The following is a 27,574-nucleotide window of genomic DNA, read 5'->3' as shown; positions in this document are numbered from 1 at the left end:
TACTGTGTGAGAATGTCCTAGATAATGACTGACAGCTGGGAGGCTTTTGGTCTCACTTTCATTTTAATGGTATCCTCCAGTGATATGCACTGGATTTCAAGCCTTTGTTGCACCGTCAGCTCCTGTGATGATCCACAGAATATGGGCATTTGACAGGTCTTTAATAAACAGTTTGCTGCTGGGATGAATTGTAGTTCAGCTGGATCCAGCCTGAGTTCAGCAGAACAGACAGGGCTGTTAACTCACCTTTATGATACAAAAGAAAAAAAAGTAGGAAGGGGAGAAAAATCCATCCTTGGACACCTGCTATTTTTTCAGACATTAATTATGAGATCTTATTTTTGCAGAGGATGATAATGGATTAGCAAGCTACAGTAACACATTCTTGCTCTAAGAAAACTGCAGCTAAGAGCACTAGAGAGCAGTTTTTAATTTTTTTTCTTGGTTTTTAATCTGCTTGTAGTTGACTAGAAGCTCTCCAGCAGAATTCAGATTGTTGGCTTTTTTTTGGCAGAGATGGCATGCCAGGACTTTGCTTTGTTTTTGTTGCATTGACATTCTTCTGGCACTGGTTCACAGAAACAATCACAGAATCACAAAACGACAGAATCAATTAGGTTGGAAAAGACCTCTGAGATCACTGAGTCCAACCTATGACCAAACACCACCATGATAAATAGACCATGGCACTGAGTGCCACGTTCAGTCTTTTCTTAAAGGTCTTGAGGGATGATGACTCCACCACCTCCCTGGACAGCCCATTCCAATGTCTGATCACCCTTCCTGTGAAGAAATTCTTCCTTATGCCCCGTCTAAACCTCTCCTGGTGCACCTTAAGACTATATCTTCCTACTCTATTGTTTGTTGCCTGGGAGCAGAGCCCGACCCCCACCTTTCTACAACCTCCTTCAGGCAGTTGTAGAGAGGAAGAAGGTCCCCCCTGAGCCTCCTTTTCTCCAGGATGAACTCCCCAGCTCCCTCAGCCGCTTCTCGTCAGATTTGTGTTCCAGACCCTTCCCCAGCTCCATTCCCTTCTTTGGACGTGCTCCAGCCCCTCAATGTCTTCCCTGAATTGAGGGGCCCAGAACTGCCCCAGCACTGGAGGTGCCTCAGCAGTGCCAGCACAGGGAGGGCACTGCCCTGGTCCTGCTGCCAGCACTATTTCTGATACAAGCCAAGTGCCCTTGGCTTTCACAGCCACCTGGGCACGCCTGGGCTCATGTTCAGCTGCTGTCACCAGCACCCCCAGGTCCTTTCCTGCTGGGCCATTTTCCAGTCACTCTGCCCTCAGCCTGAAGCACTGGATGGAGTTATTGTGGCTGGACACAATGTCCACGTCAGGGTGTGTGTAAGGCAGGCAGTGACTGTGGAGATGAGATTCCGAAGAAAAAGGACAGAGGAGCAAACCAGCTGAGTCTCAGCTGCCAATTTGAGACCCTGCCACTTCCTCCACTGAGGAAGAGGGGTTTGGAGCTGGGCAGTATGGGGCACCAATCAGTACGATCCTTTCCTCATCACAGCTGAAATGAGAATCCCAGTTCTTTAGGACTTCACCCTACTCAAATTTTTCAAATCTTCCTTTTACCATTCCTTTTCCTGTTGCAGAACTAACCTGGTGGGGTAGTTTGGGCTAGGCCTTCCTTAGTGACCAGTTTGTAACCAAGGAAGTGCCCAGATTTACCCAGCATTCCCTACGATTTTTTCGTAAGCCAGGCTATAAGAAGAAAGGAGGAGAGGCCTTCGCTCTCTTTCCTTCCAGCGGCTTGGAGGTGCAGGTTCCCTGCTGTTGAGTCTGTTGTGTTGGGGAGCGAGGCCTGGTCAGGCCTTGCCGACCTTGGGAGACAGAGGCTGCCGGTGATCATTCCAGAACGACTTTCGGTTGTCCCGAGGAGAGTAGTGAGATATTTCTTTGCTAACTCTTTTAGTTGCTAGATATCTGGCTACTAATCGGGATATATATATATTTTTTATTTTGGTTTTGTTCCTTTTCCCTTCCCCCTTCCCCTTCCCTTGTGAAATTGTACATATATTTCAATTGTATATAACTGTAACATAAGTGTAAATATATATATATATATATTGCTTTAGCTGTCTCTCTCTCGTTTCGGTTTTCTTGGTTGTTTTTTTTCCCTCTTCTCCGTGAGGTTTTGGGGGGGACACACTTCTTGTGGTAAGGTTTGGAGACTTGGCAGGGAGCCAGCTTCAAACCATATCACCTGGTTACCTGCTTTCTTTTTCTTTCAGGTTTTTTTCCTTACTTGCTTTGTAGGTCAGCTCCAATTCAAGTCATACCATGTTCTCAATGGGAAATCCTTTTACCTTTTTTTTTTTAATTTTTTAGCAACATTTAGAAAAAGAAGAGCTTTTCTCATGTCACTTTGAGTCAGTACAATAAAAGAAGAGTGAGTGTCAGGGAGCTTGTGCTATTTACTACAAGTTTTATTATACGGAAAAGACTTTATTCCCAGATTTGGTTCTCATGGATGTGAACATCCTTGGACTCAAACTTCATGATTCAGGCTGATCTCTACTTTGTGCAGATCATTTTATGTTGCAATGTGTATGAGTACAGAACTGAAACAACACAGAAAAAAAACCCCTAAAGAATATTGCTGGCGTGGGTAGGCACAATGAGGAATTGAGCCAAATTAGAAAGGGTGAGGTGATGTTCTTGGACAAGACAGAACCTGATGCAGTATGTGTGATATCAGTCAAAAAAGATCAAGCCTTAATATGCTGTTGTATGTTGGGTGCAACTGCTCAATTATCATCTGAAGAAAACTCTGAAGTTAATGGAGAGTGTAGCAGTTGAGAAAACTCTGACTAAAAGAGAGGAATTGTGGAACTCTCATATTTTATTTTTTTTTTTGTTTGAAGAACCATATATATCAATAACATGACCAGTATAAAATACAGAGCCTTCCTTGAGAGCCCTTCTTGAATGAATGAACTGAGAAGAAAAATTAAATTTATGAACTCAGATTTTCATTTGTCTATGCAATTTTAGGTCTCAGTCCTCTTCTCTCACACAAGGAAATTCTAAAATAAAATCAGGCATGCCAGGGGCATATACTCAAGTGACTAAACTTCTTAAGGTGTATGAGTTCCTAGTTGCTCCATTTTTGCATAATTGGAAAGATTTTTGTTCTGACACGTCCTTCTCCAAATATTTCTGGACTGGATAATGCATACAGTGAGTACCACTGAGTGACATGTTAGGAAAAGATAATTAGGAATGACCTATGCTTAAACAGGACAGGAGATGAGTATTAAAGTAGCCCGATGGAATGAAATTGGACAGTGTATGCTACTATAAGTGACAGCCAACATGTTTAGTTCCCTATTCTGTTCAGGGCTGTTAGATGATTAGTGTTATCTCACCGACCTGTGCTTCCTCATACCATGCAGAAATCCCTGCTGCAGGACTCTGCCACAAGGGAGTTTGTTGTGATATTGTGGCTCTCTGCTTGTCCCTGAGAGAGTGAAAATAAGGGCTGTGAAAGGAGTGAAAGGAGCTGTCTTGGATGGCCATCAGGTCACTGCTTTGATTTAGGGGTAGGACCAGTGCAATGAGTTGGCCTCAACCTGCAGAGTTGCTCCTAGTACCACATCCAGTCAGAGCCAGAAAGGAGAGGTATAAAAATGTGCACTGATATATAATCCATTGGAGGCCCAAATACATGTGCAATTTTTCAAAGGAAAGACAAGAAGTTGGTTAGTTTTACTCAAAACTGAAATAGGGCCTGCTTTCATTTCTAATAATGCAGAATTTCTCACCCTACTGGATTGCTGTAAATATTTACCACAACCATCAGGCTATTAAGATAATAATTTACCTTTGGCAATAATTTACCTTTAGTAGCACGTTCTGTGGTAACTAATCCTTATGCTGCAAGATGTCCTGGCTCTGCTCTTACTCAGGATTTTCTTTTGGTAGTTAATATGCATTTTTCTCATGATGCCCAAGGGTTTTGCAGTGTTTTACTTACTGCTGTATGTGGAGATCACACAATGCTATGAGACTGGTTCCAAGGCTGGCAGACATAGCTTAGGAAAAAGGGGAGAAGCATGGAGCATATTCTGAGGGAACAGGGGAAATCCAGGAAAATTCCTTTTTTCTCTCTCTTCCCCATTTTATTGCCTCTCTCAAGAAGCTGTGAAGCTAATGTGTGGTGGAAGGGAACCACAGGAACTGAGGGGAGGCTCTGAGTCTTCTGAGATCAAAAAGAAGGAAGATAAAGGATGTTAAAAAACTAGAGAGATGCTGAAAAGCTGGGAAATCCAAAAAGTGAGGTTTATTTAGAAAACATATATAGTCTTCTCAGTGTGTGATTACCTGCTATGGGAGTTTTTAGCTTGGTACGTACTGGTCCCCAGTATTTGCAGGTGTCAGGATGATCAAAGCAAGAAGAGCTGGTGGATAACCAAAGCCCACAGACCCAAATGCCCAGAACCAGCAGCACTTCCCAGGTGCAGGCTCAGGTGTGCACCCCAGCCTTATCTCCTCTCCAAAATTTCATTACTATTTAAAGCAAAAATAAAGCACAGCAATGAAAAGCGATATGCATTACAGATTCAGTATCTTCAAAGGCTGTTGTCTGTTGGCACTTTTTATTTATGTGGTTTAATTTTAATAAAGTTGGTGAATACCAATGGCTCAGCATTCCTTAGGGCTCAGCTGACAACTCCCAAGAGCACACACAGTCTGAGGATAAGAAGTTATTAACATAATTGTCTTGTTCTCAACAACAATCTTTGCCTCTTGTGCTCCAGCACAGCTTTGCACCACTGTTTGCTTGTGTTTACTTAAAATTCAGCTGATCCAGATGACTTTGTTCAGCAAACATCACAAAGTATGTGGCCTAGTTCAAGACAGTTCAGAGGAGATAAGGAAGAATGATTAGAGCTCTTGAAAGCATGGTCTACAAAGCAAAACTAAGAAAAAGAATGAGCTAGACACCTGGTTAATCAACTCCTTCAGTTTTAGTTGTTGGTGTCAGACTGATGCCATCAGTAAGAGGATGAATAATTGATTAAGCTGCAAAGATCCAGTTAGTCTTCTAACCACCAGTGCTTCCTCAGACATGGAGAGGAATTAGCAGGATGCCATGGGGAATGGCTCTATTGCCTTTGCTGAATAATCTTCGGCCTTTAAATACACCTAAGAGTCCACCACCAGCTATTACTGTGAGTTGAGAACTGCATGTAAACCATATGCAAATGTTATTGGTTGGGAAAGTGAGAGAGAGAAGTACTATAAAGGCCTTGCAGAAATGCAAGAGCAAAACAAAAATAAACATTTAATTTTCTTAGACTCCGTCAGAGACCGCTTTGTCTGCTCACTCTTTTGGGAAAATGTTACTTCCTTTGGTGCATCTTTTCCAAAGGGTCTTCTCATTCCATTGCATCAACACAACAATTGCTGTGCTTACTAGTAGGTGACTTTTGCTGTTTTTGTGTCCAGTCATACAACTCAGAACCGTCTCACTCTGAGTCTGTATAACCTCTTATGTACTGCTCTTTGTAGCACTTGTCGAATGATTTCTTCAGGACCATTCATTGTCTGTTGGACAGGTTTATTCTCACAAAGTGATGGTTTTCTTTACTGGCTCTTTATCCAAACTAGCTGTCTAGATTTCCTTTATAATCATTGGAGGGAAATAGGCACTTCAGTAATGAAAATTTCTAGTTAGCCAGCTAGATCAGCTGAATCACCATTTGGTGATTTCCTTTCAACTATAGCCAAAGAGATTTCTTGATGACTAGCTCAGATCAGCCCACACCCAATATCTAAATATTTCTGAAATTAATCTTCTCACTTGTATGTTGGTGATATTCAGGTCTCAAAAGGAACCTCTAGGAAGAGCTACAGACCAGACTATAATGATAGTGTCTAAAAAACTTTACCATCACAATACTATAATAAAAACAGCACTGCAAAAAAATCCAACCACCCCAAAAAACCCCCAAACTCTGTGTCAATAAATCAGTGTCCATAAGCTGTAAGAAAATTCCTTTGGCAAATGACATCTATAATGTTCTTTGACTCGCTGCCATCTCTTCTTGCTGCCTTATAATCAAGTTTGTTTTCAGACAGACTGTGCCTGATTCTTTCAAGATAAGGAGGGTGTGTATTTAAACAGAAGCTACTGGTAGATAGATCTGTAGCATGGGAAGGGCAAGAAAATAATTTAATAGAGTTATCTATATTTATGTAACACTTATAACTGGTTTCCAGGAAGAGGGATTATAAATCTCCAGAGGTGGTGGCAATAGTCTCTGCAATTACCTACTGGAAAAGGAAAGATCTTGCAAGTTAGGGGGAAGAAGGAGAGGTATCCATGTCAATATGTCTTCCTATAACTCTGCTAATGAAGAGTCAAAGTAGTTTAAAATAATTGTAAAAAGTTAACATTTTAACTGAAAATACTAGGTCTATATAAAAGTTTGTGTTGAAGGTGTTATAAATATCCTTACAGTGTCGAAGGAGAAAGTTTGAAGATTTTGAGATGTAGATACAAACACAGATATGAATCAGAGATAGGAATAGAGATAGAAGTATTTTTTCATCTTCAGTCCCTCCGATGTACACTGAGGTTTCTGTATTACCAATCTTTTCAGAAATTATCAGAAGTTTTTTATACTTATATTGCATTATTTATTAGAACTCGAGGTAAAAATAAAAGTGTTAGAAAGTGACCATTTCAGCTACTTTATATTTTGTTTCCCTAATGTAATTTTAAATTGCACAGAAAAAAACCCAGTTCTTAGTTCTCCAGCATATTTTAGCATTACCAATTGTTTGTAGAGGTCAAGGATGTTTGACCTTTCAGACAGTGGAGGAGAACAAAACCATTCCCAAAAAGCAAGGCCGTTGATTCTTTCGTATGCAGTAGTAGGTGAGCAGGTTATGAATTAATCACACTGAGTGAAGAGATGGTGTGTGGCACCTCACATCACACAGTTCCTCGATGCATCACTCAGACAAAGAAAGATGGGTATCATCCTTTTGGCTTCGGTGGCGGGACAAGTGAGGCAGCAAAAAGATTGCACTATTAGACCAGAACATCTTCCCTTCCCAAACCTTCCCTTCCCAAACTTTCCCTTCCCAAACCTTCCCTTCCCAAACTTTCCCCTCCCAAAAGTTCCCAAACCTTCCCAAACCTTCCCTTCCCCAAACCTTCCCTTCCCAAAACTTCCTTCCCTTCCCAAGCCTTCCCTTTCTAAGCCTTCCCTTCCCAAACCTTCTTTCCCTGAGGCTGCCTGAGAAGGAAGGACAGGAGGAAGCTCCATGTTTCCAGTGCAAGAGGAGATACCATTGCCCACATTGCAGACATGTGGATTAGGGGAACATTTCTTCTGCAGACAGGATCTATAGTATCTATTATGGGCATGTTTATATCTGTTCTGTGGAAGATCTAACATCAACAACTCCACTGGATGGGCCATCAAACCTGGTGCGGCTATTTCTGTTTCCCTGCAGTCCTTCCAATAAAACTTGTCCAGGTTCCATTAACAGAAGCTAAAGAGTCAGGTGTGGGTCTGCTTTCCAGTGACAGGTCTGAGAAAGTGCATCATTTAAAAGGTAAATAGTTTCCCCACAAACAGAGCCCAGCAGCAAAGGAATTTAATTCATGGTATATATCCTAACTCCAAAGTCTTGTCAAATGCTGGGCTGTTTTCTCAAAGAAAGAGATTAAATCACACACCTCAGCCTGAATTGTAGTTGGATTCATCTACTGGTACACTGCTGTTTTCACTGGGACTGAACAAGGAGGGTTGATATATGATCTCATTGTGATGAGTAAAATCCTGACATCTTAGAAACCAGCCGGAGTTTTGCCATCGGGTTTGCACTGTAATTCAAATGCCAGCATCCCGTGGGCCTGGAGATACCATAAGATAAAGTTTACCAAACCGTTTTGACGAATGCTCAGGCTCATCTGGATTTAAATTTTGAGTCTTCCCACAAGCAAACCTATTGTGCTTACCTTAGCAGGGATAAATGACTGCTCGATGCCACACTTAGCAGGAAAGTTCTGCAAAGTTCAAATCGTGTTTCAAGCCAGAAAACGTGGACTTTTCCAATTTAAAGTATCAGGAGGACTGTTACAGCTTACAGAAGTAGTAGTAACAGTAATAATAACCAACTACTATAAGAGCTGTTCAGAACAGAGCCCCAAACAACATGTTTTTTATCTTGCAGTAAGCACTGAAAATTAGAGATTGTTAAATCCTTAGTACTTGATCCTGAGAGTTTTTACACTTTAAATAAAGCTGCCTCTGTTTAAATAAATAAAGGTCACTCATGGCTGGGCTTCACGAACGAAGATTTGGGAAGGCTCTATCCACATTTGCTACAAGCACGTTGGTGGCTTATGAGGCCAGTACGAGACAGACATATCCGATTGCAAAAGGCACAGCAGAAAGACTCCTTAGGTGGTATCTTCTGCAAGACACGGTTCTTTCTGCGTTGCCTTTTCTCCTCGAGAGTGATCCTGCGTGTGTTCTCAAAGGAGACAGCTGCGTTATAGATGGTGTGTCTCCAGGCCTCTCAATTGGAGGCCAGAGTAGACCAGTTATGGTGATCAATATGGCCAAGGCTGAGATGTTGTTCCAGGGAGTCCTTGTATCTTTCTTCGGGGCTCCTCTCATGCAGCAGCCGGTGGCAAGTTCACCATAAAGCAAGATCTTAGGGAGGCGGTGGTTGGTCCTTCATCCTGGAGACGTGCCCTGCCCATTGCAGCTGTGTTCTCATCAACATGGCCTCTATACTTGTGACTGCTGTTTGCTCTAGAACAGATGTATTGGTCACATAATCTGACCAGTGGAAAATAAACAGATAAGTGATTCATGATTTGGCCACATTCTAAATCTCAATATTGCTGTTTGTTGCATCCTGAAGCAGTGAATGGCACTGAATGCCCAGCAGTTCAGTCTGGTCCTACTGACTGAAAATCAGAGCTGTGGTTCACTGTTTCTGCATTTAAGTCACCTATATCCCTTTTTACAGTGACTTCAGCCTGTACACTTGTAGTGTTATGGCTTTTAAAGCATGTATCTAGTGAACATGCCTTCAACATCTTTTCCATCCAATTAAAATTCTTGGCTATCATTCCATTTTATCTAGCCTTTGTAATTGGATTCCCAGTTTCTCAATTTTCATGTCATCAAGGAGGAGAATGATAGCAAGTCCCTGATAAAAAAAAAAAAAAAAAAAAAACCACAAATGTTATAATTTAATTCTGTCTAAAGGGTTTGTTCTTGCTTTACCTGAATTTCTGAAGGGAAAATAGGCTCCTGCTATAATGCTATCATTTGTCCATCTGTGTTCTCTACTTAATGACTCTGGGTTTGCTTGGCCTGTTTCAGTCAGATTTGAAGACGAGTTTGCTACTCTCCTGTAATATTCTGGTGACGCCACATTCCTAAGAGTTGCAGAAGACTGGAAACTGTCTAGAGTAGGTGATCCTGAAACTGTCCAAGTCCAAGCTGGATGGGGCTATGAGCAACTTGGTCTAGCGGAAGGTGTCCCTGCCCATGGCAGGGGGGTGAATCTTGGGTCCCTTCCAAGGACCTGAGCCATTCTATGATTCTATGATCCAGTGGCCACACAGAGAAAAAGCCTGTGTTCTGTGAGCAGATATCCATCCAGCGTGGGCAGCCAGGTGCTGGTGGGGACATTCCCACATCTCCAGCAGCACACAGCCTGCCCTGTCCCAGGGGACAGCTGTGGGATGTAAGAGGGTCTGGAGGGCATCACGGCTTTTCATCGTGCAGGACACAAGGTAGGGGAAAGGACAGGAAGCTAGCAGAGTAAGCCACACAAACTGATTAGGAAAAAGCTTTGTGAATGTCGGTGCTCATTAAATACCGAGGGTTTTCTGAGAGCATTACAGCCTGGTGAGTTGTTCTCAAAGCTGTTTGTGTCCAAAGTATTTTCTGTTTTCATGTTACCAGCAGATCATGAAAATATGCTCCAGCAGCATGTTATACACCAAGATCAATATCAAAGACAGGTGAAATACATCACTTCCTAGAGGTGCCTGCGGAGGGACCAGGTTAGTCTGAATGCTTATCTTCTACATGGCTGCCTTTGGGTGAGATGAGTCGAAGCTTAATTGGCCAGGGTTTTGTTATTGCTAAAAACATGAATCTGAACAGAACATTTGTATTGACCCATAACGTAGTGATTTAGTTTACATTGACTCTACCAAACTGTTATTCCTTCTCTTCTCTGATATTTTTTCTTTGGAAGAACTTCAGAAATGTTTAAAAGCCAGTAGTCTACAAACTGTGCCACAAATATTTAGTTACAGAAATCATCCAGTAAGTCTGGTCTTGCAGTTAACCTCAGATAGTCTCTTTCCTGATTGATATTCCAAAGTCTTGGTCAAGAATACTTAGATGATATCATCAGTGTGGAACAATAAGACAGCTAGTTTGTTATTTTATCTCATCTAATGGAAGAACATAGCCAATAAATTCTTGAAGTCAATAATACTCAGCAGCAGCACACTAGTACATCAATTATGGAATTACTAAAAGGTCAAACCTCTTTGATAACCGTTCACAGGATGCCAGGAACTAGGAGTTTCAAATGTGATGGAATACTTGTGACTATGATTGCAAGGAGGAGACAAATATTTTGCAAGCCTAACCCGTTTGTTTAAAATAATGGGAGTCATTCCAAATCTTTCTTTCCTATTAAGTAAGGTACTGTATAGCCTTTGGGTAACAGGAAAGTCAAGCTAATGGAACAGAAGGTTAAAACAACTAAATAGCTGTAACTTGGCAAAAAGAGATACAGAGCAAGATAATTGTCTGTAAGTATCTGAAGGGAGGGATAAGAATAGTTTCAAGTTGCTCAGGGGAGTGTAATTAGATATAATGGGATGAAATTAGGCAGTGGAAAATATTAGGGAGGAAAATCCTAATGAAAACCTCATTCAAAACCTGGAATAGACTCCAAAGGAAGTTCTGTTGGAGAAAGCCGTGGATCTCTGATAAAAGTGAGTGGAAAGAAGAATTAAGAAAATGCACTAACTGAGTCTGCACTGGAAAAAGGTTTCAGTTTTTAATTTAATCAGATCCCATATCTATTGCCTTAGTATACTGGTAAAATGGAAGGAATTTCTTTGAAGACCATTTCTTAGTGTCCTCCTAAGGGTCAGAACCACCATTATCAATCTAGGCTAAGTACTACTTTGATGTGGGACAGCTAAAAATCCATAATCAAAAGAAATATAAGAGATTTCTCCAGAATAATGTTACTGTTTCACTGAAATCTGACATCTACACTGTCAGTGGGGTTTTTTTGTCCCTGGGAGGTGGCAAGAACTCTCTTCTTTTATTGCTATCGCATTTTTGGGGGCATGGTGGGGAAGATTCATTTTCCATCTCTGGTTCTCTGGAATAAGATGGGCAAAGGGATGATTTTTGCTGTTTGTATTCATAGGCTTAACCCACCGTTGTGCACATCAGTTCTTGTACAATGGTTCATGTTTCTGATATCAATGTCATTCTACTAAACTTTGTGTAATTGCACTGTATTGCAGACTTGGGTGTGGACCACTTGCCCACTATATATTTTGGATAACTCGTTATTTACCTTGAACATAAGAATCTGGATTAAGTGGCCAAGCACTGATGAAATTATCCCTTCATTAGGATAATGCAATCTTCTCTCCCTTCATAACTAACCCTCTGAAGCTTGTGTCATACCCTTGACTGGGTTACAGGTTGGCCAATGCTGGACTGTTTCTGGAAGCAAAAACTCTATTTTACCTTTTCTGCTTCCATGCAGACTCAGTCTGTGCTATGGAGAGACCAATGTGAGTGAGGTTCTATCTATCACATATTCTATCTCTGCCTGTCTTTCCTGTTGTACAGAAGCTGTGTTGTGATGTTTTCCTCTAAGCAATAAATGTGATGAGCAGTCAGTGAAAAAAGGATCCACTTTCTCAAACATGTTCTTCATACAGAGGCATGGTGACTCACTTGCAGAGTTATGGATCATGCTTACAGTGTCAAGAGCAGGACTTATTCCCATATGACTACTTTTTGGAATAGAGGACAGATTAAATCTTCCCAAAAGTATTAAGGAACAACAGAGAGCATTAGGTAGCTCTGTGCTGAGAACAGTCAACAAACTCAGGTTTGAAAGGAGCCACCCATTTAAACTTAAGATGAATATTTACAATCACAATAATTTGATTTCACTATTACTTAACATATTCAAAGTACATTTTACTTGGTAAAGGAGATTCTCTTAAGATGGCTGCAGGCCTAAGTGTTCTGATTGAATAGAAACAAGGGGACACAGAAACATTTGAAATCCAAGATAACTATGTGACACAGCTGAGATGTATATTTATTTCTCACCCTTTTCTGATGCTGCAAAATGTTTCCTTTACTCTTTAAAGCAGGAGTGTTTGTGTATGGGTAGGGCACTATTTATTCTTGACTTATAGTCATACAGGTCTGCAGATGTAAAAATGTAGGTCGTTTAGATTTGTTAGCTACACTGTGTTTTTACACAGGTATTGAGTTCTTTCATATCTCCCAGTTCTAAATTTTTCCCTACCTGGCTGTAGGCACTTATGTGAGGTTTAGGTTGGATATTAGGAAGAGATTCTTCACCCAGAGGGTGGTTAGGTACTAAACAGGCTCCCCAGGGCTGTGGTCACAGCAACAAGGCTGCCAGAGCTCCAGAAGTGTTTGGATGACGCTGCCAGGCACATGGTGTGACTCTTGGGGATGAGCCTGTGTAGGGCTAGGCGTTGGACTCCATAATAATTGTGGGTCCCTTCCAACTCAGCGGATTCTGTGATTCTGAGATGGCCTAAGATCCTTTCCAGATGCAATTGCACGTTTAAACTGAACACAGTGAAACTGTAGGAGGGATCAAGGTTTAGCCACAAGCACTTCTGAGCAGAGAGGCTAATCAGGACCTTACATTTTGAAAGATAATGAAGCCTTCTTCCTTGTCTCTGTACATCCAGAATGTAAACATCAAACAAACTCAGCCCTTTCTGCATCCAGGCAACGTAGCAGCCGTGGTAGCCCCCACCAAACACAGCCATCTCATGAAGGCTCCTTCAGGTCCTTCCTGCCAATTTAAACACTGCCCCGGCCTGGAGACCATTTCTTGGAGGTCAGGGATACAATTAGCTTGAACACTTCCTAGACAATTTTGAATCCCTCCAGTTTCCTTCTTAACCATCTTCCAACCACAAGCTCTTGGCAACTCCATGTCTGAATGCAAGGCAGCTCCTTCCTAAGCCTGGGGTTCCCTGACTGTAGTGGAGCTACTTCCAGATGAATGCCATGTTATTCCCCAATCAGAATAGTTAAATTTGAATACACTTAGAAAAAACCTATCAAATCAGACCGCCCAGTGATAAAGTCAGATTAGTAGTCAGGACCTCTAGATAAAAGATTATATAACTGAGTGACTCTTTTCTTTTGATGCCCTGCTTAGTTACTGATTTGTTCTGCAGTATTTCAGTCAGGTCTATAGCAAGCTCCCTGAAGGGTTTATTCTAAAAAGTAATGCAATTTGAAAAGGTAGAAAGTCACAGAAAGCTCATTTAGTTTCACTCATTGTTACTGGTTTACCATTCTACATTGATTTTTTTTCTCCTTCCTGTTATACATGGACTATGTTCTTTAATGGGTTTACAAGTCTACTGATTAATGTGAGTAAAAATAATACTTGCTTTATTGCAGGGGTAAATAATGTCTTAACTACTTTGCACCCTACAGTGCTTTTAGAGCACTAATCTGACATGGCACCATCACAATGACTTCACCTGCCTCCTTTCCAAACCCCCTTAAAGCCTTTTTTCGTTCATTTTATTCTCATTTCCTCTGAATATTTGCTCAACACTTTTTAAATGGATTTGCTTTCACAGTGACTACACCTTTTGTGTGCAAACATATCAATATCCACCTTATCCTGTTGGGAATATTTACAGAAAGGGAATTTTTGAGTCACTATACAAATATTGAAAGAGCGAATTTAAATTCAAGGCACAGATATTTGGGGCAAAATCGCTACTGAGATTATCTATGGAAGGCACAGGAAAAAGTTACTGATCATTGTTTCAACAAGTCATTAATAAACCTTTCTGCTCCAACCACCCATTTCCTTTTGGTGGTCAGTGCTGACTTTTGCTTATTTCTCAGTACGTTTTTGTACGTTTTTGAACACTCCAGTGACAGCTTTCCTGACGCGCTTCTGTGTCCTTCAGACGATCAGACTTATTTCACATGCCAATACTTCAAGTTCTACCAATTTTCTTAGCCAAGATCATCGCACATAGCAAATCCGGGTTAGTTCCTAACAACCAGAGAATGGTTTTATTTGGAAGGGACCTCAAAGCCCACCTCATTCCAAGCCTCTGCCATGGGCAGGGACACCTTCCACTTAGACCAAGGCAGTGTTGAAGTGCAGGCATGATAATTTATTTTGCTTTTCAGACTTTATAGAGCTTGGAGCCTTTACTAACCAAGCAGGGATGTTTACAGTAAAACAGAGCATCCCTGCATTATGACTGTGCTGGAGGTGGCTTGCTTGCTTTAGCAACTCTAAACCAGAAACCAAATGCCACAAACTCCATTCCCTGGTACTGCTACCCTGTCTCCTGGGAAGGATACCACATTTCTGGCTCTTCCTCTTAAGCCATCCACTCAGCCTGGAACCCAGAAGTTCATGCCAGAATTTTCACAAACCTACCAGCGCCATTCGTTGTTAGGCACCGAAACCTTTTCTCCAACCATTAAATCTACAGGGCAAATCAAGCTTTTTCTTCTCTTTATTTTTTCTTTTTTTTTTTCCCCCCTTCTCAAGTGTCATAAGGAAAGATGGCATTTATAATGCTCTGAGCTGAGAAAAGGTTAGTATAGTTGAATCCAATATGAAGTAGCTGGAAAAATTTTCACACATTTTTTTCCTGTTTTCGCAACGTTTTAAGAATGTGTTGACAAATTTGACAAAAATCACTCAGAAGTCTGAAGTGTTTTATTAAATGTTTTCTTGTTTCAGTTTAAAGTACTTTGCATTTCAACAATTTCATAATATTTTTTCAATTCAAAAATACAACAATTCAAACCTCATACCACACTAGCAACATTTTTTCCTAAACAAATAAGAGCAGACATTTTAAGAAACTGACCTTTGTTGGTTTTTTTCTTTAATTATTTTAATTTTGTAAAATCATCTACTTCTGCTCCAAAGAGAGGAGAAGGTATTGATAATAACAGGCCATACTGACAAATTACCTCCTTCCCAATACATTCAATATAAAAAGAATATTGACAAAGACGTGAAGATCTCAGAGATGCTATTCACAACTCTAAGACATGCACTTGGTTAGAGAGCTAAAGCAGAAACTCTCTCTTTTTAAAGAAAAATATCATCAGAGAATATGTGCACTACTAGTTATCAGAGAATCAAAGTTTAGGAAACAGGGAAAATTCTTCCCTGTTATTCTGGTGAGGTCCTGGCACAGATTGCCCAGAGAAGCTGTGGCTGCTCCATCCCTGGAAGTGTCCAAGGCCAGGTTGGATGGGACTTGGAGCAACCTGGTCTAGTGGAAGGTGTCATGGCAGGGGTCAGAATGAGAGGTTTAGGGTCTCTTCCACCCCATGCTTCTATGATTCTGTGATTTAGCCATATGATTAGAGGGATAATAGTCACCACCCTGAAGTCAGTGCAGTGTGTGGGTGTGAATGAAGTGACAGACATCCTCTCCCACAGCCCAGGCTTGCATGCTTAGCTGAGGAGAAATCAGCATGGCTGCAGTCAGGGGATAACTGTCTGCGTGAGCTCGTGAAACATCCTTGGTGAAGGAGAGACATTTTGCTAAAGTGCCTTAGGATTAACACGTAGATTAGGGTGGAAGAATAAAAGGGGTTACAAAACATAATCATAGAGCCTTAGAACAGTTTGTTTTGGAAGGGACCTTAAAGATCACCTTGTTCCAAACCCCCCTACCACAGGCAGGGATGCCACCCATTAGATTAGGTCCCCATAATGATGCTGTCCGTCTCTTTAGGTATTTAAAAATTCAATTAGGATCAAAGTTCTGGGATTGCAGAGTGTGGTGCTTAAAGAGAAAACTGGGATGACATGGAACAGCAGACAGAGCTCACAAGTCTCGTTTCCTTTGCTGGGCAGGGTGAAGAATAAACACAGAGTGTAACCGCTGTCATGTTGCTGGGGTTTCAAAATGCCTTCTGTTAGCAACCTGAAGATTTCAGGCAGATAGGAAGAGATATATTTTCATGAAATGCTTTAAATGTTGAATGCGATCTCTATCTTGGCAATGTCCCTTTGAAAGTTTGAGATCTAGTGTTCTGGATTTGCAAAGGAATACATTTCAGACTTCTGCATTTCAGATTCTCTCTGAGTAAAAAAAAAAAAAATAAAATAAAATGTTCCTGTTTGAATATGCATCCTGCATACTGCGCCTCAGACAGAGGGTATTAGCAGCAGAGCCAGTGATTCTGTTATCCCCTTTGGTGATGGGACATTTTTTCTTATTCTCTTTTTTCTCTCCCCACTACTGTTTCCCAAAAAAGGAAGAAGAGGGGGAGAGGGCATATTTCCAAAACCCACCTCGCAGCTTCTTTATTTTTATACAATCTCCCCTCCCCACCCAAAATACATTGAATAGTCCTTTATGTAACATCAATTAAAAAAAAAAAAAAAAAAATTACAGCTGCTCCTCTGAAGCCATCCAAATCTAATTAACTAAAGAAGCCAAAGTTATATTAAGCTTCTCACTTTCTTCGTCTTAGCATCTCCATTCATACCTTCATTCAATGTGTTCACAAAAAAAGGAATTTCTAATAATTGTATCCATAGTCTTGGAATAAGAAAGCCGCTAATCAGGAGGCCTGTGAAAGAGGAGAGATCGGAGTCTCGCTTGAACTTGGCAGTCTGGCCCCAAAAAACTTGCAGACAAAGGGGTGAAGAGAACTGAGGAGCTTAGCCCTAGGTCTAAGGGAGCTGGTGAGAATTTGTTCAGCCTCTGAATAGAGATCTCCATTTCAGTCCTAAATTGTGCCTGCACAGACTCATTGAAATGCCTTCTCTGAGGGAAGAGGGGGCGGGAGGCACGGGAGAGAGAAGGGAAGAAAAGTTTGTTGAATATAAATGAGGTTACGTGTGGCTGAAGAGCGAGATAGAAGCTCTACAGAGATTTATTCCTGACTGACATACAGTAACACAAAGGCAATAAAATGTGTCCTTGGCAAGTGGCATTAGCAAGCAGTAAACCTTAATCTTCGCAGAGCTGAGATGATGCTACACACCTCAGTGGAAAATACTTTCTCATTTGCGGAGTGCTTTATTTAAAATATGTTTAGCCAGCTTAAAGAAGATGTAACTAGCTATCTTGCCATGCCATGACCTTGTGATTTAGGCAGTCTGCAGAGCAAAAAAAACGGGAAAAAGAGGCTGGACATTTTCTCACTGGGAGACCCAGAGGTGTCCCTTCACAATGTGCCTCATCTAGGGAAAACTTCAGAGTCTGCTGTACTCAGAGGAAATGAATAGGATTGCGCCTCAGATGAGTTTTGTTCAAGAGCCTTTTATACTTTTTAGCTGGCAAAAATTTATATTCAGTCTGGCAGTCTCAGGGACATGTTCTCGTCTGGTTATTCATATTAATCTCTTCACTTATATTCACATGTTCTGCTGCAAGGACCCCTCCTTAAACTGCAGCATTGCTCAATAAAAGCAAAGGAACAGAAGCCTGGTCATTAAACAAAAATATTTGCCACTGCACAGCAGAGAGAATATATTAAAATACAAAAAATATGGATGGTGCAAGAAGCCCCTTGAGTAAATGTCACCTGTCCTGATCCCAGCAATAGCAGATTCATCCAAAATTAACAGAAAATTAATTTGCTTGCAGTCCTGACTGGATTTATTGTTAATTTTCTATTTGCCTGCTGCACATGAAGAGTTAGGAAATAGAACCTGTCCTTAGCTTCTTGGGCTCTTGTTCTGAGACTCTGACAAAAGGCTGAGGGTTGATTTCCAAAGGTGAGCCAGGAAATGCTAACTAGAATGTGCTTTAAGTCACTTCCCCACCTCCTACTGCCCTTCTGAGGTTGGATAAGAGTTATCTAAAATGAAGAGTGGTCTTGCACCTGGTCTTTACAAGGAGTGTTCTCTGACCATTAATCCAAGGCACAGCCCTGAAGTTCCCCTTTCCCTGCCTCTGAACTCAAACACATCACATTGCTCGAGGCTTAGAGCAGCTTCCCACTTGGTCTCATACTGTACAGTCACTCACTGGATAAATGGAAAGTTATTTTTACTCCACAGCTTAAACAAAGAAGTAAACATTCTGTGAGGTTTGTGTAGTGTTTGCTATCTCTTTCCCCATAAATTAGAAAGAAATTTCAACTTTCCCTCACCACTTGCCTTGGATCTGTTTTTGCTCATCTATATCTGGAGTTTCTGCTACGTAATAAGGACATTTACGACAGATACAAATTTCATTATTGGACTGTAATTGCATTTGTTTTTCCCTGCTTTGATGTTAAATATAAAGAGCCCCCAGGCTACTTCATCTAACATAGGGTTGTTAGCGATGACTCCTGCTAGAGGAAGGCAGAGTGCTGTATTTAGCCTAATCTGGAGTGGAGATGTTTATCAGACAGCTGAACGAGTTCCTAAATGAAGGAAGGCATCCTTCACGGGCTGGTATACCAAATCCAGCACCAGAATCTCTAAGGACCTCAAACAACCTTGCATATGAGAAAATAAGCATATTTCATTTCTGCAAAAGTAAAGCAAATGGAGAAGCACAGATGCTGCTTGGTGTAGTCACCCTCCCTAGAAGTGTTAAAAAAAACCCCATGTGGATGTGGTACTTGGGGAACATGGTTTAGTAGTGGACCTGGCAGTGCTAGGGTAATGGTTGTACTCCATGATCTTAGGAGGTCTTTTACAATCTTAGTGATTCTATTTCTTATGATGTTAATGAAGGCCTCGCTCACTTTGACAGCAAGGAAATTTTGATCTATTCCCTCTGTCATCACCTTTCTCCAGGACAGCTCTGAACTTCTTGGTTGTGAATGCTAATTAATCCAAACACATATAAACACATAAATAAGGAAAATCTTCAATCTTGTTCTCTCAAACTGTACAGCAGGAAGCTTTTCCCCCTTTAAGAACATAGAGAGTAGTAGAGGAGTCCCTTACATGGGAAAAAAAAATACTTAAACACATCTTTCGAAGATGTCTCAGCTATCAAAATGCCAAGGAGGGAAAAAAGGTGTCAAAAGCAAAACAGGAGCATGAACATCAACAATACAGGATTATACAGCCTTCATCTTCCTTTCCTAGGGAGATGGACTAATGTCAAACCTGGAGCAGTGTGGAGTAAATAAAATTGTGCTGATCTTTTCCTGTTTATAAGTTGCAGGATGCATTGAATTTTATGAGTACTGTCCCTGTAAGCACAAGGGCTTCCTAATCTGTAAGCACTTGATTTATCTGGGCCAGGCTTGTTAAATCAAATTAGGTCTGGTGATAAAATAGCAGTGAAAATGTTGTTCTGTGTGTGAGGTATGCCTTGTCTGCAGGGCAGTGGAGGAAAATTGCATTATTGGGAAACACCATTAGTTCAGGGCCCTTGTAGCTTTACATAAAAACACCCTTTTTGGAGCTGTGCCTCATCAATGTCCAGTGGCGAAGCAGTTAAAGTGGGTTCTCACTCTGCTGCCAATCTCTTCTCCAGCTTGATCACTAGGCACTCTTCCTCTGGCTTTAACTAAAGCAGCTTTTTTATTATGCCCCCAGATTCCACCACATGTTTTAATGCATAAACCAGTAAGTTTTGAATACATCAAACCTGGTTTTTATTAGTATTACTTGCCAGTACAAAGTTACTACCAAGCTAGTAAATATTTTGTCTCAGACCACACTAAGCTTGAGCCTAACTTTTGGTTTTACCACTTTAGGTGGGTGGTCTCTCCTTACTCACTCACAGGGAGAAGTGGGAATGTCCATGGATACCAAAGGCATCGTTGCAGCTGGAAATGTTTTGTGTCTTCATGGCCAACCCAGCTTTGCTCTCTTTTTGCCTACATTCAAGCACAAAAGCACCTGGAGCACAGTAAACACCAGATGCAAAGACAGATCACCCTGGAGAGGGACTGTGAGGGTGGTGAGGCCCTGGCACAGGTTACCCAGAGAAACTGGGGCTGCCCCATCCCTGGAAGTCTTCAAGGCCAGGTTGGACGGGGCTTGGAGCAACCTGGGACAGTGGAAGGTGTCCCTGCCCATGGCAGGGGTTTGGAATGAGATGATGTTAAAAGACTCTTCCAACCCAAGCCATTTTGGGATTCTATGACTTCTATGGTTTCCCAGCCCAGGACAATAATGGGAAATTGTGAGAGACAGCTCTCCCCACTTTCCTGGGTCTTGCTCCACATGCTACCAGCAGAGCAAGACCATCACAAAGTTCCACGAGAGCCACACACACTCTGTGATTTCTCTAATCCAGGCACTGTGGCTGCTGCATTCCCTGGACTGCCTGAGAGTGCATGGTCTGAATGGCCCTTTGGTTTCCCTGTTAGGTATGGGAACAGCTGTGCCCCCTGCACACATCCCTGAGAACGTTGCTGGGCAGTGCAGGAGCTCAGTGGCAGCATGGGACCTGCAGGCAGCCCCGAGTACCTGCCCTGTTGCAGAATTTCTACTCCCACCCTGCAATTGCCATCACAGAAGAGGTTGTTATTTGGTTCTCTAATTCAATTCCCGTTATCTTTCACATACTGATAAGTTGCATAAAATACAATTTCCTTAACTAGTCAGCCTGTCTTTGTGACTCTGATTTCTGAGAGGAAGCAAAAGGCTTCCCATCAACACAGACCAATCCTTGCCGACGAGGAGTTTGACTCCTCTGCATGACTGTGTGTAAGGTCATTTCAATCACAGCCTCTGCCCAGGGACACAAGCTCAGGGAGCACCAAGTGGTCAACTTCATTTCTGCTCTGAATGCGAGTCTGATCTGATTTTCAGTGAAGCTTAATTAGGGTACATCGTTGCAGCCAGAGCATGTGGTTTTGTGCTGAAACACCCAAAGGACCAGGAAAGAGCTGTGAAAACGTTCCCCAGTCATCCTTTAGGATGCTTTCCTGCAGTCCTCATAAGAAAGTCCAATGTCTAGACCTCTGGTCACCGTTTGATTTAAGATCCCTCCATGTGCAAAACCTCTTCCTTGGACCTCAGTACCTGCGATCAGGTTACTTGACATTTAAAAAGCTTATAGTGAGGGGAAGTTTGAGACTCCCGCGGATACAACCAGCAAGAGATAAACACGAACAACATATATTGCAATTTTTTTCAGTCTCCTGATGTATTCTCTTTGGAGGGGAGGGATTTGAGCCACAACTCCAGAAACTGAGCAGTCAGCACTGGCAACTCAGCACTACCAAGGTGATAGGTAATGTGTAGCTGAGCACAGGCAGGTTTGTCAGCACTGTTTCCCTTTCTAGATGCAACCTGAAGAACAGAACCCCCCCGGTAGCTAAAGCCACAGTGAGCACCACAGAATTGCCTTGGTGTCCCCAGGGCACTCAGAAGACCTCAGAGATGAAACACTGCCCTAGATGAACCCCAGGAGCTGCTCAGCACCTCCCTGCCTTTCCTGGCAACACCATCTGAACACATTTAATGTCCCTTCCAATCCAAAGCAAGCCATCGGTCTGTGATTTCAGGATCTAACATCTCATAGGGAGGTGCACATATTATTCACCTGATCATTTGTAAAATAAAAAGGCTCATTTCACTGCTTTGCTCTGCTCTTCGTGGGTGACCTTGCTGAGTCTCATAGAGTGGTATTTGTCTCTGTCAACTGCAGCCATACAGGATTATGGATGTAATCCTATAAAACACCAGTGACCTACCTGTAGAAGCAGTGGGGAGGAACAAGTGTATTGAAAAGGGTAACTCACCTAGTCTGTCTTAGATAAGTCCTGTGCCTCAGTTCCCCATTTCCCTTCTGTAAAACTGGGATAGCAGCACTGCCCCACCTTCTTGGAGGTTCTGTGAGAGAGCGTTAAAATCCTTGGATAATACGGTTCTGACATTATGGAAACATCTTCAACAGCGTGAATTCACTGGGGAAAGAGGATATTCAGCTGATTAGCACATCCAGAGAGAGAAATTTTTGTCCTAGTTAATTATGGTGTTACTAAATTTTTGAGCACAGCATCTGGAATTTTGAAATATTTCTCCCTGAAAATCAGTGGCTGGGGTTCTTGGGGCCGTTGTTTTGTTTTTCCCCAGTGTAACCTGAGCAATGAAGGCTTTAGATAAATTAGACATTCAGAAAGATTTGAGGCAAGTTGGGACTGATAGAGATAAAGTAAATCAAGTCACCAGTACCATCTGCTCTGTGGGAGAGGAGGCTGGGGACATCTTCCACTCTTTTCAGTTAACAGATGCAGGGGATGGTGAAAAGGTCAGAGATAAATGTAGTGCTCACCTCATGCCACATATTCACAGGGGCTGGACTAAAGAGAGGCCAGAAAAACTCGTGTGTACTTTCAACCTTTCACTGCAGGCAGTAAAGAGCATTACAGAGACGGAAAGGACAGACTATTTTTGTGTAAAGCCTGGAGACAGTCACTGTAGAAGAGTGGGACCAAAATAATAAAGCCCGGACCAAAAAATAATTTCCCTTTCTGCTTTCATCCTCCCTGTCTCTCCCACACCCCTTCCCCTCTCTTGCCTTGCAGAAGCCATAAATCTAGGCCATCAGAGAGAAGCTGGAGCAGCAGCGTATTATCTTGAGAAATCACTCCCAGAAGGGAGCAGAAAGTTCACAAGTAGAGTGCCAAAAAAGGAGAAATCGCAGTGCTCTCATTGGATCGGGCTGCGGCTGGAAGGCGTCCAAGCTCCTCGCACTGCTGACATCCCTGTGCATAATCAGAAATTCCTTTCAATTATGTGGGAAAAGGAGCCTCGCATTGTCAGCCCAAATGCCCCCGTGAAGAAGCAGGCTGCCACAGCATCACCGTAGAAGGTCATGGTGGAGCAGCCTCCACACACGGCCGGGCAGAGGGAGGGGAGGCGGCACGGCGGCGCTCACACCACGTGCTTTCATACCACTTTGCTCTTCCATTAGCACGTTTAATCTGAGGGCCTCTGAGTGCTTTGCAGGAATCAGTCGTCTAAAGCTGATAGAAAATAAGCAGATACTGTTAGACCAGTGTTAGGGATGGCACGGAAGAAAGCTCAGCTGTGGTGTGCAAGCTGCCCTTGGGTGCTGGGAGGTGGTTCTTGCAGCCCCAAACCCCGGTGGCTTCTTCTCATCACGGCAGGCAAGGGGTACTGCCTTCCTCAAAGTCGTGTGGCCTGGGACAGCAGGGTCTCAGCACGCAGCTTGGGATGTCCTCCTGCTTAAACAGCCCAGCACTGCAGTTTCTGCAGCGTCCTGCTTTAAATGTAAATCACAGAGGTGTCTGAGAGAAGATGTCAAATTCATGGAAATGCTGCATGTTTTTCATTATGGTTCCTGCGTGTGTTTACTGAGATGTGGAAAGATGTACGTTTTCCTGTAAATGGATTCTCCCCCTTTTTCCCAATTTTCTTTTTGCCAATTTATATCCATTAGTAGATTTAGTGGGCAGCCTGACAAAGTTAGGCAGCTGCATGCTGCTTTCCCTGCTAGCTACAAGGGTGTTACAAGAGGTTGTTTTAGCCTGATGAACTTACTATCCCCAGACTCTTCCTATGTTGTCAGTGAAGAGAAATGGTTTCCATCAGGAGGAAGGAGAACTTGATTTGGATGCTGTGAACCGTCTTGTAAAGTCTTTCTCCTCCTGTTGGCAATGGAGGGAGCTTAGGGAGAGCTGTCCATTAGCCAAAAGGTGGTTATTCTCCCTAATCTGCTCCACATACCAATTGGGAGTATTACTACCATATGACTTTTTGCCAACTAATTTAGGTGCTCTAAGTCACTCCCTGGAAGCAACTATTTCTTGTCTGATACAGAAAATTTAGGCTGCGAATCACACCTAAAACTGATACTCCAAATAGCCTATAATAGGTGGTGTGAATGGCTGCTATTGTCTGTTTCAGTGGTGAGATCCCCACTCCAGGGACAATTGTTATAGTGTTTGCAGAGCACTCAGCACAATGGAACATTTTAATTGCCTCCCCATACACCCACTTGTCTCCAAGAGTGCATTTTTCATAACATTAATGATCTATCATGATGCTTCCTTCCCACAAAAGAATGGGAGGGAAAGGAGTGAATAGTGTGCTCTGGGTGCTGGGCCAAATAGCCAAAACCAAGACACTGCATTATTTAGAGATCTCAGACCTATGCTAATAGTTATCTAGAACTGTGAATTACACAGCTAGGTCACTCCTCAGAACTAGTTCCAGGGTCCTAAATTTTTGAGGTTCTGTGGTTTTGTGCATTTGCCCTGGCAATTCAAGAAATGGGGCCATTTGATGAGTGTAGTCATACTGGGAAACCCTATAAAAGCCTAAGAATGATGAAAAACCGTAAACAGTGAGAGCAGAAATTGTACCAAATACAAGCTAGGCCTTGAGAATTCTCTGCCCTGGATTTTAACTCCGCAAGGCTTCAGAGTAGGTGAAGGAAGGTGCAGGAGTTACGGGGAGGGGACGGGGCACGTTGGCTCTGCTGTTCCTATTCCGTGGCTCAGTGAAGGACCTCTTCACTCCACTGTGGGCTGTCACTTCAGCATCTTTCGCCAGCCCTGTCATTATTTTGAATGAATAAATACACAGGAGACTAGCTGCACCCTGGAATGCCTGGAATGCCAATGCAGAACTCAGTTAATAATGGTTCTATAGTGTAAATCAGCAGCATAGCAGGTCCCGGTTTCACTTGGCTGTGCTCCATGAATAGCAGAAGCGACATTGAGTAACAGTGAATTGAAAATCAGTTTAAAAAGAGGAAGAGGATAAACCCTGAAAATACTCCCTGTTATGGTGTGAACTATTTTTAAAAGCTGAGAATTAAATCTTTAAGTGATTAACTGAGGGAAAATATCTTGTTCTGTGAAGCAGTCACATAACTCTGGCAAGGAATCTCTCTCGACTGAGTTGGTCCCAAGGAAAGAAGTTAGTGAAAGCACTTTTTCTTCAGTCTTATGTGACCTAGGATTGACCCAAAAGAATCTTAGTCATCAGAGAGAATGCTGGGTGCTCCTAAAATTAATTTAGATTATGACCTCTGATTGGAGTTCCTACTGGTATGAGGAGACAGCTGTTGACTCGCATTAAGTGGCTGGCAGATTGGTTCCTTTTTCTGTTTCTATAACTTTTCTACATAACTGTGGCTAATAAGAACTTAGCAGAGAACTGGGGAACATCTTTTTTAATGACCATTCGGTGTGCCTCTGTGAGTGCATTTATGATGAGCTACTCTCCATGAAGTCTATGCTGTGAGATGTTGCTGGCATAGCTTCCTGGCTAAGAGCATGAAAAAAGTCAGATGTACCCAGCCAATGTATCTTTGCCAATAAAATCTTACTGTAGACACAGCTCTGCTGTTTGATGAGGTTTTCACAACTATGTTGGCACGGTACTGGCTTCTGAGGGCTGTCACAGTGTCTCTGCTAGGAGAAGGAACTGTAGTACAGCAGCAATGAAACAAAGCCACCGTAGTAGGATACTTACCAAGGCTGGCATAATTTCACTCAACTTCGGCTACTAAGAGTCATAAAATCACAGAAGGTTTTGGGTTGGAAGGGACCTTAAAGATCACCTCCTTCCACTCCCTGCCATGAGCAGGGACACCTTCCACTATCCCAGGTTGCTCCAAACCCCGTCCAACCTGGCCTTGAACATTTCCAGAGATGGGGCAGCCACAGCTTCTCTGGGCAACCTGTGCCAGTGCCTCATACTTGCTAACATAATTTGAGAGCACCCAAAAATCATACAATTATATCAGGCATATCTCCATAAGGTGGTCATCCCTTTTGCCAGGGTCTAGTTGTAGAGAAGTCGTGCCCAGACTGAAGAATTAGGGTTTATAAGAGATGTTTTTAGCAATGATTCAAAGAGGAAGAAGGAAACACACTGCGAGAAAATTGAAGGTTGTAGCTGGAAGATTGTTAACACAGTCCTGAGGAAAATTGGGTCCCAAATCTACTGTGTGACTACCTATAGGAACGAAGGACTGTAAAACGTGCACGCGATTGTAAACACACAGCCTTTAATGGGCTGTGTACCTGCTCATAAGTGCTGCTGTGCATGGAAGATGTCCCTCCTGTGTCACTGGCAGTGAGCTGGCTAGTGCTAAAGCTGTGAGGCTACCAGGTTTGTGGGCAGGTTTTTGGGTTGGGGAGCATGAAACAGAGACACAGGCAGTGCACACAAGCAGAAAAATTGTACTACCTATTGAAAAAAACCCACCAAGTACGAGCTGGATCAGTCATTTCCATCTCAAAGAGGATGGGAGGAGAAGTCTGTCTCTTGAAGTAGCTGCAAGCAAGGGGGTGGAAAAAGAGTCTCAGAAGAGGGAATCTTCTGCAGAGATCACAGTAAACCCTACGGCTCTCACACTGGTCTGTCCCTCGGAAATTCAGTCCAACAGGAAAAATACCTCAAATGAGAAGTGACTGAAGAGCATCAGGTAATCCTAGGAAACACCCTGGTAGGTCTTATCTGCTCAGCAGGGATCCCCGTGTTCAGAGGCCCTCCTGAGATATCAGGGAGCGAGGCTGTCTTAAATTCTGGGCTGGCACTCTGCGGTAGGTGAAGCAAGAAAATGCTGCTTATATAGATGGACAACACACTCGTAAGTAGGAAATCTAGTCAAATTTAGCAGCCTGAAAGAGTAAGATTTTACTACTGCTCATAAAACTGCATGGAAGGCACAGCTCAAAGGGATAGAAATCGTTCACTACCTGGGTATTCAATGTGGGCAAGGGCACAGGCTCCCAGACAGTTTTCACCAGCTCTTGGCAGAGCCAGTCTGCCAAGGAAAGACTGCTGGGAGTGCAGCTGTGCATGTCCCTGGCAGTAAAAGCTCCTCAGTTACAGGCTTTCATCTCTTTCCTTTCATTAGTCAGCATTGCATGTGTACTGTGAGATGCTGCAATAGCTGATTCCACACACAGGGCCAGAGAGCTTCCCACACCAGAGTGCAAAGACGCACGAAAATCTGGTTCCAAATTTAAATGTTCCTGAGATTTTCAGTCAAAGGCCTCTTTTACTAAACAAGTTACTAGTGCTCATTTGCTCAGAAGTTTGCCAAAGCTTTCATGTGGCCTAGATCCTGAGTGTTTAACATAAACAAATGACCTGCGACCGCAGGAAACATCAGATTTCTTTCAATGTGGCCTTTCCCACATCAGGTCCTCTCTAAAACAATTGTACTAGCTTTATCCTAAGCAGCAGCAGATGCAGCAAAAGGGTGCCGAGCTGCCAAGTAACTGTGTGCATTTTAACTTCTCGGTCCCCTGGGCTGTCTCTGACCAGGTGTTTTCAAGATGAGGTGGTTAAAATGTCATTTTCCACAAGAAAATGAGAAGCAGGACAGCCCAGTAGCTAGCTCGC

This window comes from Manacus vitellinus, unplaced genomic scaffold, assembly GCF_001715985.3.
Source record: "Manacus vitellinus isolate BGI_N305 unplaced genomic scaffold, ASM171598v3 scaffold_42_pilon, whole genome shotgun sequence".
Lineage (NCBI taxonomy): Eukaryota > Metazoa > Chordata > Aves > Passeriformes > Pipridae > Manacus > Manacus vitellinus.
Note: the sequence above shows the minus strand (reverse complement) of the source record.